Source organism: Embiotoca jacksoni, unplaced genomic scaffold (assembly GCF_022577435.1).
Source record: "Embiotoca jacksoni isolate LCO1_2020_lvr unplaced genomic scaffold, fEmbJac1.0.p SCAF_44, whole genome shotgun sequence".
Lineage (NCBI taxonomy): Eukaryota > Metazoa > Chordata > Actinopteri > Embiotocidae > Embiotoca > Embiotoca jacksoni.
The window spans coordinates 552,609-568,926 of record NW_027185397.1 but is presented as its reverse complement, the minus strand read 5'-3'; the positions used below and the strand labels follow the sequence as shown (position 1 = coordinate 568,926).

The window sequence follows — 16,318 nt, the reverse complement described above, 5'->3', positions numbered from 1 at the left end:
CTGATCACACATCCTTTACAGACCAACGTGGGCCCTCAGATGGGGACAAGTTCATTTGCTATTTCAACAATGTGACGGGAGAAACTAGCAGAGAAACATACGTTGCACTCGGCACGGCTTTACGGCAAAAGACGGCCAAAAAAAAAGTGGATTTGAACATGTCCTTTGTTGTGCCAAGCTTCGGTCAATAAAACATAACTCCAGCATTTTATGGTGTGCAAGCACTATTGAAATGTCTGATTTGAGTCAATGTTTCACAATAAAAGCCTTGTTAAGACTTTCTTTTAACTTCAACAGAGCAAACAGTAGCGGATCAAAACGAGACATCGAGCTCACGCCGTGAATCAAACCTACACCTTTAATGTCAACTTCGATCATTCGATTTGTTTTTATTGGCTCTTTTGCACAACTTTAAAGATGATTGGATCTTCAAGCACCAATAAGGTCAAGAGGAAACATTTTATTTTCTAACTTGCAGAAAAAAAGAAATGATGTAGCTAATGATATTAAACATATTAATCATTGCAAGACTTAATTGTTGGCTTAAAATATAGTCCACGGTGTTTCCCAGAAGAAAAGGAAGTCCTTGTCTTCTGTACCGCCGTCCATGTCGCTGCAAAACCTTCCTGTGTATGTGTAATGTGACCGTCTGTCTAGTCCTGGAAAAGCAACACATATTTCTTGTTTCAGATAGAAACGAAATAGTGAATCTGAATTAAAGCTCGGTGTTTGGATTGTGGCAAACAGCATCGAGATGAACCTTTCTAAGCATTTACTGTGTGGCTTCCTGTATCAGAGGATGCAAGATGTTGAGGAAATGACTTGGAGATTCAGTGATTTTTACAGCTTTATGTGGTTGGTCATGGTTTGGAGTTATGAGGTCTTTGGAAATCCTGCACCAGCAGCTTTCTGAGAAAAGGGCATGAAGTCGAACAGAAATAAACACTTGATTTTAGAGAAATAACTGTAATAATTCTTGGTATTTTGATTTTACTTGTGTCAAACATACTGTCAGTGTTTTTTTTTATTAAAATAGCTGCTTCTACAAGCCAACCAGTGTACTGTTACTCAGTGAACGTCTACGCCACAACACAGACATGAAGTCAGTAAAAAACGTGGGAAATAAAGACACCGAACCGCTTCGTCTCACTTCGTCTGACAAAAGCACAACTAAACTTTGTCCAACACAAAGAAGGAAGGAAAATAATTATGCCTCAGGGGCTTTCTGCCGAGTGTGTTTCCACAGAGGTAATTCAGAGGACAATTCCCTCTAAACATCCTCGCTTTCTTTTTTTTCTTTTTTTTTTGTTGCTCTGCTGCCTTCTGATTTCCACACCTGAAGTTAAGTGAAGATTTACATCTGTGTTGCTTTCCAGCCCATCACAGTCATTACAGTCATGGTTTCATACCAGCCCAGATATTTAATATTTTTCACATAAACAGCCCTTCGAAAACCTTTTTTTTTTTTTTTTTTAAATAACCCTTCATGGTAACGTTTGAGATAACAAACGAAGTGGACATTACCTCCTGTACTCACTGGAAAACCTGGCAGACATCTGCTTGGTTTGCAGCACATCAACGTCACATACATGTTTGCTTTCCATCAGTGAGGTCTTTGCTTTTAATTTCTGAAGCTTGAGTGGATTTAGAAACCAGGAAATGTCGGACAGGTGTAACACCTGTACAGGTCTTGAAAATGTACAGAGGGTTTATTTGAAAATGATCAGATCACTGATACAAAAATAAAACAAAACAAAAACGTGGTGAGACGCTGTTGGTATGTTGATATTAATTGAGTCTTTGTGAACAGAGCACGATCTCATAGCATGTTGTGTTAGCCACTTACTAACTTTAACTCACATTGTCCATTTGATTCTGCAAAAAGTCTGGAATTTAGGTTTTGGTGTCATTAAATCAGATATTAAATGTGTATCAACTACAGACTGGATATAAAAGTGTTCGTAGCTTCAGGTCTGTAAAATGGTTCCGATCCAGAAGTGTCTTCAGCTGCAATACCAGCGAGTGCCACTAGAGGTCGGCTCCAAAAAGCCTCCGGCTCCATAGACTCCCATTCAACTTCTCTCATCAAATCCAAAGTGAATAAAATGTGTCCATCAGTTATCTCGGTGTTGTTAGCTAAAGTCACTCCTTCTTATTAGTTTTCTGGAGGTCCATCTGAAAATAATCCCTCATTCATTAGAAAAGAAGATTCAAGAAGACCTGTTTTTGGGGGCGTGTCTGTTTGATTGACAGGCCTGTGGTGCAGTCAGGTTACAGCTATCGGTGGGCGGGACGTAGTATCGTCATGGTTTGACCTTGAATCCTGTAAACTGTCACATATCAGTCGTACTTGTCGAAGGTGCTGGTTTCTCTTAAAACTGTAAATTCTATTAATTCTCGCTTCACTTCTAATTCGAGTGCTGGCGTGAAAAGCTGGTATGTGTTTACTCCTGCCAGATCGTCGTCATGTGGTCACCGCAGCACCGACATCTCTGCTTAAAGTAGGAAGTTGGTGAGCTGTGCTCGATCTGCGGAGCTGCAGATGCAGCTGACCAACGGAACACGGAGCATTTGCCTCCACTCAAAAATCTGCTAAAACATCCGTCTCAAATAACAGGAAGGGAGTGCACTCAAAAATAAAGTTGTTTGTGGCAGCCTTGTTCGTGCCCACTTTAGAACTGAGGGCACTATGTAATTTTTGCATAGTTGCCCTGCGGGCAACTCTGTACGATAACTGAAACCACATTAGAACGATTTATCTTCAAGGTGACGACCTCGAGTATTCAGACCCACCGAGAGGAATTTGTTTCTGTTACCAGTCTCATGACTAACGTGCAGTTTAGCATCAGACACTTCTGTGTTCAGTCAGATGTTCTGATGCAGCCAATGAAGGTCTGAAACCAAATGTGTTCTGTGGCTTTGACTCAATGTCATATAACATATTGTAAAACTCAGCCAGTCATAGTCAGGCCTCCATGCAAACAGTTTGCTGCTGATGGACATTGATCTCCCACCATGCATTGCAGAAAGACAATAGGAGGCTAATCACAGCTACAGAGATTTAAAGTGAATTGTGGATGAACTCCTCAAACACTATTTAACAATTTTTTTAAATGTATATGTAGCGCCCCTACTGTCCATTTAGTGGCAATGCAGGAGATGCCAACATCCAGCTGGGTTCGATATGCCTGAATAACTCAATGACAGAGTTCATATGAAGCCAAACAGCAGACACATTTATTAGCTTTACAGCAGCAATAAACATGTGCACGGCACTGCGTTTGTATAGAAAAATAAAATAAGAAAATAAAATAGAGCTCTTCAAAGTACAAATAAAATAGTGCAAAAAGAATCATTGAGTGCTCCTCTAAATTTAGGAGAAACTAATCTAAAAATACAGTTTAGTCTTTGTCCTCGTGTGTGTTTCGATCCAAGAGTTGAGTTTCTGGTCCGTGTGTAATGAATGTTTTACTCCGAGGACCATTTTTCTGTGTTCTACCGGGGAAGGTTTGGTTCTTATAAGGTGTCCGGATGAACAATCAAGCAATTTAGATGTCCTCTGTGAACAGGTCCAACGGCCAGCCGCACCGCGTCCCCGACCGTCCACCGTCCACCGGTTACAGCTCGTCACTCTGCTTCTACCTGTTTGTTTCCTGTTTAAGTGTAAGGCTGAATGCATATTTCAGTGTTAAATGTCTGCATAAATCACCCAGCTTCAGTTTGCTTAATAAAATAATAAAACCAGGCTAACGATAAATTGATAATGATAAATAATAAATTTGGTAATTTCTGATCAACCCATATCAATCTAAGGCTTAAATGAACAATGTCCAGTTACTTCCCACCCACTTCCTGTCTAAGCACCGCCCACACAGATCATTTAGTTGCTTTAACAGACACAGATAATGGTTTACTCGCTAGTCCCCAATATATCTGTATTTTTCTTTATCAAATGCCAGTAAGATTCTAAAATCACAATTTCCTTTCATAATGATTCTGCCATGAGCATGAAAATGAGGAGGAGATGGAGATAGAGAGAAACAGAATATATGAGACAAGAGCACCAATGCATTGCAATGTTAAGTTAGTTATGATGATATTGTTTGCTTGAGGTACTAAAAACAAATAGCTGTGACATTATGTTCATGTTTCATAATTTCATAATTTAATTTCATTGATACATTTTTTTTAAATTTATAAGTCAACTGAAATACAGTAAGTAGCCTGTTTTTATAAGCATAACTGACACCCCAGAATTTATGTTGTATTTTTCTGGAGGTCCATCTGAAAATAATCCCTCATTCATTAGAAAAGAAGATCCAAGAAGACCTGTTTTTGGGGGCGTGTCTGTTTGATTGACAGGCCTGCGGTGCAGTCAGGTCACAGCTATCGGTGGGCGGGACGTAGTATCGTCAGGTTTCCAATCAGATCGGTCAGATCCACCGCTGGCTCCTCCCCCAGCTCGTCCAAATATGGTCACTTCCTGCTCCAAACCGCTCCGAACTAGTAAAGATGGTGACGGACAGAATCTGAACTGGAGGATTCATAACGTTCACAAACCAACGATGACGCCACTGCTGGTTACCGCTTAGTTATGCTGTGTCCTCCATCATTGCAGAATTAGTTTTATTATTTATATAGCACCAAATCAGAAGTTATCTGCAGGCATGAACACAGTAAAGTCCTTACAAACAAACCTTAGAGAGAAACCCAACCATGAAGCTATTCCCACCTGAGTCAGAGATCCCACCCATTACGTCCAATTCCACTATTGGGAAACCTTTTTACTCACAACCAATTTGCAGTCATAACTTTTGCAACATAATAAAGAAGATATTTTCATGAGTAAGATTCTCAAGTCTGTGACTGAAACCAACAAAACTGTGAAGGAGAATTTGTTTGCAATCCAAAAATGTTTTATTCTCCGTAAAAAAAGCTGTCTTGAATCCTTTGTCACAGATGATGGGATATAAACCACACGTAACCTATTTTCACACAGATGTTGGTGGAATAAAATCCTGAACACACCACAGTTACCTGAAGGTCTGGTCTTTGTTCCCAGCAGCTCATGTTCAGAGCGGCTCCCCACTGATAAACAAAGACCAGAAAACCTCAGGATTTTTATGTCAGACGTTCATGAACAAATTCCCACGGACTCAGATCTTGATAAATGCTTGCTTTACAAATCTCACAAGCCGTTACAAGTTTCACACACCTGCACAAGCAGATCTCAACGAGTGCGATTTTCAGTGTTTATGTGTTCATCTTTTGTACTTCTGAAGGTACAATTTCATTCAAGAAAACTTTTTTTTATATGCTCACCATACAGCTCCACTCGTCCCATTACAACGATGAAATCAAATATATGAGGGAGACAACTTGAATCAGAGTCATATGTGAGGACTTTAAAAATAATCAAATGCAGCTTTGATGCTGTGCAGTGCTTCACATGCAATAGAAACTTGTGTAGCATCATCATTTCAAGGAAAACTTCCTTTTTTATAATGTTGTAGGACTATAAGACCCCTGAAATAACTTCTGTTGTAATTTGCCGCTGTATAAATTAAATTAAATTGAAAACAAAATGTGTGGATGCTGCTATCAGACATCAACTATTGACTCCCATCCTTACAATCTGAAATACGGTAGATCTGAACCTCATAAGTGTTGGTAGTGACGGTGCACCACAGATTTGGCCCTCCAGCCTGTTGGACAGGTGATACAGGTCTGGCTTAATAAACTTCTCCTTTGTGGGCTTTTCCTATATGATGCACAGTTTCACCCTCTTTCAATATGATGATATCAAAATATGGTCTAATAGCAGAGAACTTTCATATTTCTCACATTTCTCCTCTTTGTTCTTTATAAACATGATTCCTTAATAATTCCATTGAAGTCTTCCTGATTGAAATGTTATTTTTGTGTCTTAAATGTAGGTTTGGTCACAACAGTTAAACTGTAAAGACATTAAATCCAGTAAACAGTGAAGTCATTGCCGAAGCAAACTGGAGTAAAGGAAGGTTTTGCTCTGATTTCAGACATTAAGTTGAACGTCTGCTTTTACCCAGGTTTGGAAAAAGTCAAGTTTTGGTTGCAGTATGCTCGTTAGATTATGATTTCTTAAAGCAGAATTTGAATGCAGTACCATTGCAGTGTCATTGTCATTACAAGGACTGCATTTCACGATCCCGTCTCTGCTGCTATTATCAGCAAGAAAGGCTCTTTTATCATTCAATTTTTGTTTGCAAATGTTTGCATATTCATAAAGTCCTTATGTGGACAGTTGATGCAAGTTCAGTCCTAAAACTTACAGACACAAGACAGGAAATGCAACAAAAACAATTAGAGTTCCCACAAAGTTAATGACACCATAATCCTGCTTTATCATTTCTTAGACGAGCTTTTCCAAACCTACTGGCGGACAAGCAGCTCGGTTTCACTGCCTTCACAGATATTTTAGGCTAAACTTGTATTCTTCTTCCCACTGGTAATTTAAAAGCCAGAGGAATGTGGGAAATGATTGTAGGAGTGGTGGGGAGGGAAAAGATATGCCTTGCTTGGTCACTTTGGTGTCTGAAATCCACAGCGGAGATGGCGTTTGACTGATTTGTGTTGTGACCACATGTGCCAGAACCGCCTGCTATTCTCAACTCGTAATTCCTCCCTGAATTCAGGCATGCGACTAATTTACTGTAGTGGCAGGATTTTATTTTTCTCTTCCAGGGAGCAGAAACTTTACCCCTTTCTGTTGCAGCGAGCAGCGAGCGCTGTAAGTGATGCCACCTGTCAGGCTGACAGCTTATTCTCCAGATGGTTGAAGGCCTTTATCAGCTGCAGTTGTGGCAGCCAGGAGGATATCTGCCACCTGCCAGGGATCCCAAAACATGAACGCTTCTTTAACAGGCTGCAGAGTAATTCCAATAATTTACTGTTGTCTTTTTTTTTCTTGTTAATTTAGTTAGCGTTGGACATTATGAGATGGTTGTTGCAGCAAGTGGGAATTGAAAAAGTGTCCTTTGACCTTACTGCTGCAAACTTTACGAAAGAACCGGTCTGCATTTATTGCACAGTTACGTCTACTTTACTTATCTGGTTTCGAGTTGTAGCTCATACTTTACATGAATTGGATGAAAAAGTGATGCAAAATACTACTTGACTTTTGTTTGGACTCCTTGTGGCAAAAATGTTAATTGGTTGTTTAAAGACTGAGTTGATGTTAAGCTACTTATGCTGCAGCAGGAAGTTGAATTGGTGTGACGATGTTCATCTTTGCCACTGAGCTTCATAGTTTCATATTCACAATCCACCACAACCATAACTTTCAAATCAGAAATGCTGTTTTTCTATCAAACTGCAGTGTTTTCATGCAGCCGTGTCCTCTCCGGTGCGTCGGCCTGCTGTCGCAGCGCGTCGTTTGTGAAGACAATGAAATTCGTCCGGCCAACGCGAACCGAAGCAGTCGCAGGAAAAACAGCAAGGCTGCAGCGTCGGCCAAGCGAAGGAGGTTTTAATAGAATTTCTAAAACATCAATTGCGAAAAGCAGGATAGCATTTTGTGATTCTGAGTGCCCTGTAATTTAAAGTGTGTGGGTTCAAGCCACTTATTTTGTGGTGACGGCTTTACTGGCGGGTTCTCCAAAAAAGACGGAGGCCGACACAGCCAAGGGTTGAGCTCGCTGCCTTGCCTTCCTCACTGTGACTTCGGTATTTGGCCCTCATGGCTAACCTCACTGGGCGTAGCTGTCCACCATTGGGTGTTCAGTAAGCTCAATAGGAGGACACCTGCTTCTGGATTTATTTACTTCTTCTCTTGCACAAACACCCATGCAGTTGGTTTATGGATGTGTTTGGAGAGCACATGACGTAAAAACGTCCACAAATCTTTTTTTTTTTGGTGCAAAAATAAGGTGGAAACAGAAACCAAACAGCTCGTATTCAAGCAGCATTATTTGTAATGCATCTCTCCGAAATATAGACAAACATGCTATACACTGTATATTGCATTACTATCCAGTCTGGGTTGTGGGTCACATGTCCTCCAAACACTGTTTGGTTCTGTCCGAAATATTTTTCTGGAATAATTTCTCACAATTTGGGAATTGTTTGAGGTTCTCAAAACCAAAAACCAAAATAGATGCACCCTCTTTTATTCAATACCACCAGTGTTACAACTTCTGTAAGTCAAGTTTCTAAAGTGAAAAGACACAACATTAGGCTGATGGAAGCTCATCTACAGATCAATGATTAACAAGAGAAAACCCTGTAATTTGGTGCTTTTTATAGAATAAAAAGGTGCTTTTGATTTGCACCTTTTTGTGTGGCCCGGCCAGACGTTGTGCAGGACTTTAAGAGAATACAGATATAACGTTAAACCACAATGTAGAGCAAGAAGTCCTTTTGAACAGTTCACTTGGGGCATTTTTGTATCCGGTGCCAAGACATCTGTCTGGTGGCACACCCTGTAATTATAAACGAGAGGAAAAGAAATGTCCTCTGATTATTTCCATCCTCATTGCATGCGTACACAATCAGGCCTGTTGTAACAATCACAACAAAAAGACCTCAAAATTTAGAAGATTTTCTTTTTCCTTCGTGGTGGTGCTCTGTGACATGTTGGGTTGTGAACTCATTCAAACACTGGAAAGCAGCTCTTTGTAGATATCGACCTGAGAAGGAGCTTGTCGTTTGCAGACATTTTAACATTTGCTGTGCAGTAGCACAACCAAACCTGCTCCCTGAAGGAGCTGGCTGCATTCAGTGGTTGTGTGTGAGATCAATACTATTGGACGATAAGTAGCATCAAACTGAATTAAGATGTCTTAGAGTTAAATTATCCGTTTGAAGGTTTCCACTGGACTGTAAAATGTCTCTGAGGATGTTTCTCTTGTTTTTATACATAAAAATAGAATGAACTAAAATAAAACACTCACAGATAAATCATATCAGTGCAGTTTTAGTGAAGCTTCAGTTGCTGTTTGTCGTCTTCAGAGGTTCACCAGGTGGATAAGATGGTAAAATCTTCAATCACAGTATACTCTATATAATCCTGTATACATGGTCAGTATCTGGTTTATTGTGATTTAGTATGGAATTGATTTAAGAAACTAACTGATTTGCCTAATCAACTAAAAACTGGCCAATCACGTTTTATTTCACTGACTGTCAAAGTGAGCCAAAGAAAAGAGGTCATTTATTTATTCACCTATTTATTTAAACAAATAATGTTCTGATTTATCTCAGTGCTGCATTGTTCACATCCGTGTAGATGAGATATGTGTATTATAATATTAGTAACTCGCTGACCGCAGAAAATGTTTCCCAAAATTGCGATGTTGCTGTTTAAACAAGAGATGAAGCACTCAGCAGGAAATATTCATGTCACAGAGCATTTGTCCATTTATAAGTAAGATCAAAGCTCCACTTTGATTTAGTTTCTTTCAAAAAGTGTCTATTTCATTTATTATCTCAGCACACATTTTTTTTCTGCATTCTGTTTTGATATGTTTTCTCTAGATAATCTTGTTCAACTGTGATTTAAATGAAACCTCAAGACACTTACTATCAATAATCTTTTTTTTTGTCAATAAAATAAACAGATCAAAAGGAAATATTAAAGATTTAAATCTCACACAGCAGTCCAGCTTCAGCATCTCCTTCATCCAATCTGATTTGTAACGTTAAGTTGTCAGTGTGGTCGGAGCAGTTAGCGCCGGCTGATGGGGGTCAGCGGCTGTGATGACCTGCTTCATCCGAACCTCTCCGGCTCTGGATGGTGTCCTGCAGGATGTCCCCGCAGGATGTCCCCGCAGGATGTCCCTGCAGTATGTCCCCGCAGGATGTCCCCGCGGACATACACCTCAGCACATATGGCCTCTACCGCTGCATCTATTGCACAAACTGCTTCACTGAAGTCACTTCCAAGTCAAATAAGCAATGACCCCTCCTCATCCTCCTCCTGAACCCTTCCCTGAACCTCTGAAAAACACACACACACACACACACACACACACACACACACACACACACACACACACACACACACACACTTCTCAAGGAATATCCAGAAAAGGGTAAAAGCCTTCCAGAAAAAAAGGGCTCCCACCTAAAAACATTCCTGTAGTACAGGCCATGTTTTCCTTACCCCAACAAATTTACACAGTTGTTAGTGATGGCCCGGGACTCCTCCTGAAGCGCAGCCCACCAATAATAAACAGCACGGCAGCTGACACCGCAAGACACCTGCACAGCTCCCTGACACTGCAGGATTGTTCCCAGGGACTGGAGGGGTGGGGTGGGCTGGAGGGTGGGGGTACCAGCAGACAGGTTGCTGGTGTCAGTGTGTGTGTGTGCGTGTGAAGCTCCCACAAATATTGTGGAGTCTGCTTCAATTTGCGTTACTTATTGCGATCGCAGGATGAAGATTTCCTGGATGGACTGATTATAACACAAAACTTAATACCGGACACACAGCGGTCCTCGCGGACAGTTAGCTCCACTATTTTGCTAGTTTTTTCCTCTTTGTGTGTCGCAAACACACACCGACAGTCACACACACACTCAAACACCCGCTCCTCATGCCGCAGGATGTCAGGTGGTCCGGCCTTTGTGTCGCCACCTGTAGGACATTGTCAAAGCACAAAGGCGTGGCGCAGTATGTGTCAGCCCGCTGTCAGCTCCTGTTTGACTTGAGTTTGTAAATCCCTCTCCTCAGCTGTGGGGCTTTTGAAAGATTAGCCGAAGGTTTGTGGAGTAATTCACATCTGGGAGTTAAAAGACGGTGGATCCCTCCACAGTTTTCATATTACGACTGTCAACAGAGTTCGAGTTTCACTGTTTGTTTCTGAGCGCACAAACATGTTCATAGATGTATTTTTTTAAGGGTGGGGTAGCCACAAGGATTTGAGGCGCTTTGTTGTGTTTCATGGATCCCAGATTTAAAGAATACCACCAGTCTACTGGTCTTTACTAGTTTATGTAACCTTTATATTGAAGGTCACTTGTTAAAGAAAAGTTTTTTAAAGAGGAGCAAACTGAATATTAAGTATCACAACCTGCGCAGCGCCGAGCATCTGAGGCATGAGACTGATGTTTGCCATAAAGTGGGGCCTCTCGCTCGCTGCCCTCTGAGGTCACAGCACCTGTTCCTGGTAATTGCAGGCAGGTGACGTAAGGCCTCCACTTGTTTTCCATGGTGGAAGGTGGAGGTCATCCCAGCTCCCTCTGACAGGGAGGCTGGAGACTCATGTTGCTTGTTTGCAGCAAATAACCAAGTCTGACTCGTTTGTTCTGCTCTTCCTGATTCCTGTCACTCAAATATCAAAGAACATATCAAAAGTTAAGATGTATTTTTTTCCAGCTTTTGTGTCAAACTTAAGTAAGGATTTTTAATCTTTAATACAACCCGGTTTCACAAAAAGTTGGGATGCTGTGAAAAAATGTAAATGGAACCAGAATGCAATTATTTGTAAATCACATAAACTCATTAAATTGCAAATAGACCAAAGACAACATATCAAATGTTAAAACTGAGAAATGTTGATGTTTCATGAAAAACATCTTCTCATTGTGAATCTGATGTCAGCAACACGTCTCTATAAGTTGTTCCAGGATCATGTTCACCACTGAGCTGCATCAACTCTTCTTTTAACAACACTCTGGAAACATTTGGGAACTGAGGAGATCAGTTTCTGGAGTTTTGAAAGTGAAATGTGGTCCCATTCTGGCCTGATGGAGGATTTCAGCTGGTCAACAGTTCAGGGTCTCCTTTGTTGTATTGTTCATGTCCTGATGCTCCAGATGTTTTCAGTGATTGACAGGTCTGGACTGCAGGAGGCCAGTTTATCAGCGGACTCTTCTACTAGAGAACCATGCTGTTGGAATACGTGCAGAATGTGGTTGGACGTTGTTCTGCTGAAATAAACAAGACCTTCCCTGAAAGAGACGTTGTCTGGATGGCAGCATATGTTGCTCCAAAACCTGAATATATCATTCAGCATTAATGCTTCCTTCCAGATGTTCAAGCTACCCATGTCATGTGCACTAATGCATCCTGTACCATCACAGATGCTGGCTTTAGAACTGAGCTGATAACAAGCTGGATGGTCCCTCTCCTCTTTAACCTGGAGGATGCAGCGTCCATGATTTCCAAACAGAATCTCAGATTGTGATCCATCAGACCTCAGGACAGTTGTCCACTTCACCTCAGTCCATCTTCAATGATCTCGGTCCAGAGAAGGCGGCGGTGTTTCTGGATCATGTTTCTATCTGGTTTCTTCTTTGGAGAGTTTTAACATCATTTGTGGACGCAGCGATGAACTGTGTTCACAGACGATGGTTTTCACAAATGTTCCTGAGCCCATGCAGTGATTTCCACTCCAGAATAGTGTGTTTTTAATGCAGTGCTGCCTGAGGGCCCGAAGATCACCACCATCCAATATTGGTTTCCAGCCTTGTCCCTTGTGTTCAGAGATTTCTCCAGATTCTCTGAATCTTTTAATGATATTATGAACCGTAGACGATGAAATCCACTAATTCTTTGTAGTTTTACGTTGAGGAACATTATTCTTAGATTGTTGAACTATTTTCCAACACAGTCTTTCAGAGTGGTGAACCTCTCCCCATCTTCACTGCTGAGAGACTCTGCCTCTCTGAAATCATCTTTTATACCCAATCATGTTACTGATCTGTTGCCATAGTAACCTGATTAGTTGTCAGATGTTCCACCAGGTGTTTTTTTCCCCCAACTTTTTTAAGACATGTTGCTGGCATCAAATTCAAAATGAGCATATCTCCATTTCAACATTTGATATGTTGTCTTTGGTCTTTTTGTAATTAAATATGGGTTTATGAGATTTGCAAATCATTGCATTTTGTTTGTATTTACATTTTACAGAGTCACAACTTTTTCGGAAACGGGGTTGTAGATTTTTATATGATATGATAAAAAGAAACTCTAAAATGAGTCCTTAACATTTGTTGTGGAAAAATGGGCAGATTTTACATCTTAATTTGTAACTTGTCAACTCATTACAGTCATGTGTTGCCATGACTGTTAAAAATGTTGACAATAATAGATATGAATGTAATAAGCTTGACAGAATCTGTACATGACTATATGATTTCAGCTATTTTGGAATTATCAGGAATGATGAGGTCGGCAGCACAGAACCAGAACTTTAGGTTCTGACAGTAAAACAGAAAACTGATTATACAGAAGAAGCCTGTTTTACATAAATCAGTTTTTGTAGCCTTGATGTAATTGTCTCACAGTTGGAGACATTTAATTTACAAAATCTAAATACAGCCAAGAACAAAAGGTGTTATAGAGCTGAGATATTTAACTGTTGCTGTGTGATGTGAAACATGAACAGGCTCATTTGATTTACACACTAAAGATAAATCTAACTGATATTTGTATTTATTTTTTAGCACCATTACCTAAATGGTTCTCGCCTTCTTTTCTGGCTCCACCTAAAGATGTATTTTCAAGGCTGGCTGCAGGAGGACAGAAGGCAGTAGATAGGGTATTTGACTCAGGCCTGCAGCCAGCTGGGAAACTGATAGCATCTGTTTTAAACGTTTGAGAGACGCAGAGAAAGGAGTCCTCTTTTCTTCTGAGCTCTGGAGTGCTAGTTATCTCATGCCTTTTTAGTAAAGGGATCCACAGATGGCCCGTGTCCTGACAGTTATACAAATGTGATATCACGAGCCGAGGTATTCCACAAGGATCCTCTTACTGTGTTACTGTAGGCCGGCAAGTGGGACTCATTCATGCTCCGAGTAAACAAGACGAGTCAACACAAAAAGATTCCTCCTTTTCAAGACGAGGCAGAAAAGAAAGGAAGAAAAGGAGCCTTTTTATCTTTGTGAAGGCAGACAAAACAACCTCTTCACACCTGAGTGTGCCCTCTGTTTGGAGTTCTTCCCATCCATTGTCATCATGTGTTATCTAAACCATCAAATCAACATGAAAAGATCATTTCATGTTCTGCTGTCACCCGAGGGGGTTTGGACAACTCGGCTCTCGTTTGCTTTGTTTGAATCCGGTGACAAAACCATTTGTCATCCTTTTTTCCTCAGGTTGTGTCTGGTTTGAACTCACTTCAAAGAGCAGCCAGGAAACTCTCTTTAGATCTATATGATGTGTTTGTGTTGGAAAATCCAAACCTTTTTGCACTTTACTCATCATGCTTTAATCAAATATCAGAACATTTCTGAAAAGCTAAGTTGGAATTCTGGACTATTTTCTTCTGAATAAATTCTTAAAAATGTTCCTTCTTTCACATAAACATCAAGTATGCTTCTTGTGCTTTACAGTCACTGTTTATCGCTTCACTTTTTCTTGGCATCAAACAGGAGCTCTAAACAGGTCTGCTTCCTTCCAATAGTAACCAAGACTTGATTCATGAGCTGAGCCAAGACGGGTCAAAAAGTCAATGTGGGGTCCGACTGTATTGCAGTGGAGCTTCGGTCTGTATTTTTATACCTTAGCGGATTGGAGCAGATGCACAATCAGCTGTGGTCATGTGTGATGCCACAATCACAACAGGATCATTGTTTTTTGAGGGAAAACAGAGGGTATTATTTTCATCTGCCGAGGCGCAGCGCAGGTGAAGCGTTAGGTGTCAGGTGTGGCAGGATCTTCAGTAGATGTGGCCGACTTCTTTGGTATTTTGGTGAACACAAACGCAGGCGCATCTGTAGTGTAGCTCGGCGCAGTGGTAAAGTCAGGGGATGAGAAAATTAGAAGGCGTCTCACAGCCGACTTCAATTATGGCCAATCAAATCAGCTCCTCTTGTTAAAACAGCTGTGGTGCAGCGTATTGTCTGTTTCTAATGACTGAAAAAGGAGCAGGCCGACATCACCAGCCAAACTCTACACAGGAGGAAACTGACAAACGTGTCTGCAGGTTCAGGCTCTAATCACCAAATTTGCAGTCATACTAGTCGGCCTCCAAAGGCTTGTCTTGTCTTCAATTGTCTTGGGAAGAGGTTAAATAACTCCTCCCCTGGTATTGTGAGAACAGTTGCCCAGTGTAGGAAGCAGTGCAATCAATAAGACGAAGGGTCAAACAAAAACCTGCATCTCATAAACACTAACATTAATTAAATGTCAACATGAACAAAGAATACTCATCAATACAATGAAATCAGGAGCTGGAATCATGTTGAGGAGTGAACAGAAGTAAATGATTCACACTTAAAGATCCAGATGCAATTTATTTATTAACAACACGATGAAGAGCAATGTGCTCCAACAACTCTGATGTTGTTAATAAAGAAACTGATGGTGTGAATAAACAAACTGCATCGGGAGCTTTGAGTGTGAATAATTTACTTTCCAATCGTGAATTAAATGGCCTAAGCAGGTGGCAGTACATTGCCTGACATTTTGTGCGTAAAAGACGCAGTGTTACACTCTTGCACGGCTGCTAGATTACTAAACCAGATGAGTTGATGAAAGGGCTTTTCAATTGTTACCTATGTATGTATAATTTGATTGCAGTTCATTTGTTGTTATCTCAAGTGCCTTTTAGAGTCCGTTATCTGCTCGGATCAGGATCCTAATTATCCTCAGATCTCTTTGGGTGGGACCTCTGAAATATATTTCTGCCTGTCTTTGATGTGTTTTCTGTTATTTCAGATCGAGTCCAAAGACTTTTTTTTTTTTTAAAGATGTTTCAAAACATCAGGGCACCAGTTTGTCATCTTCATGTTATTTTACTACACTGACTTCGTCTGAAATCCCAACTTTGCTTCAAAGGGTTTAACAATTTGTGCAATACATGACATCCTCGGTCCTCTGAGCCTTTATTGAATAAAAGGGGAAAAAAAACATTTAACAGCAAAAACGAGGAGAAACATCAAGAAGAGCAACAAAGAGAATGGAAACACGAAACAAATTACATTCATTTATAGGACCTTTTTTGTTTCAACTGGACTCCCCCTCCCAGGGTTTACCCCCCAACCATTATTATTTAAACGAAAAGGTCCGTAACTGTTCACACAACTCACTGGATTAAGTTTCAACTCAGGACTCCACGTTTCATGTCATTTGGAGCTACATTCCTGCCCCGACTGTAGGTGTGTTGGAACGGAACTGAGACTTCAGTTATTGTAAGTCGAAGGATTCGGTCCCACGCACTTATCGGAGCAGGATACTTTGTAGACGGCCCACTTCGCTGAGCTCAGCCTGCTGCAGGATGCCATCAGTTGCAGTCATTTCAGATTTGAACCCGATTCAAAGTAAAACACGAGCCTTAGTATTTCAAAGTGGGAGGATTTGTAACAGATCCCGTCTATCTGTCCACTTTCCACT

General features: G+C 40.7%; 1 protein-coding gene across 1 annotated transcript in view; it reads left to right on the top strand.

Annotated features, from left to right (window-relative positions):
* cfap299 (cilia and flagella associated protein 299) overlaps positions 1-16,318 on the top strand; it is a 78,246-nt gene that overhangs the window by 40,178 nt on the left and 21,750 nt on the right. The window lies entirely within an intron of this gene.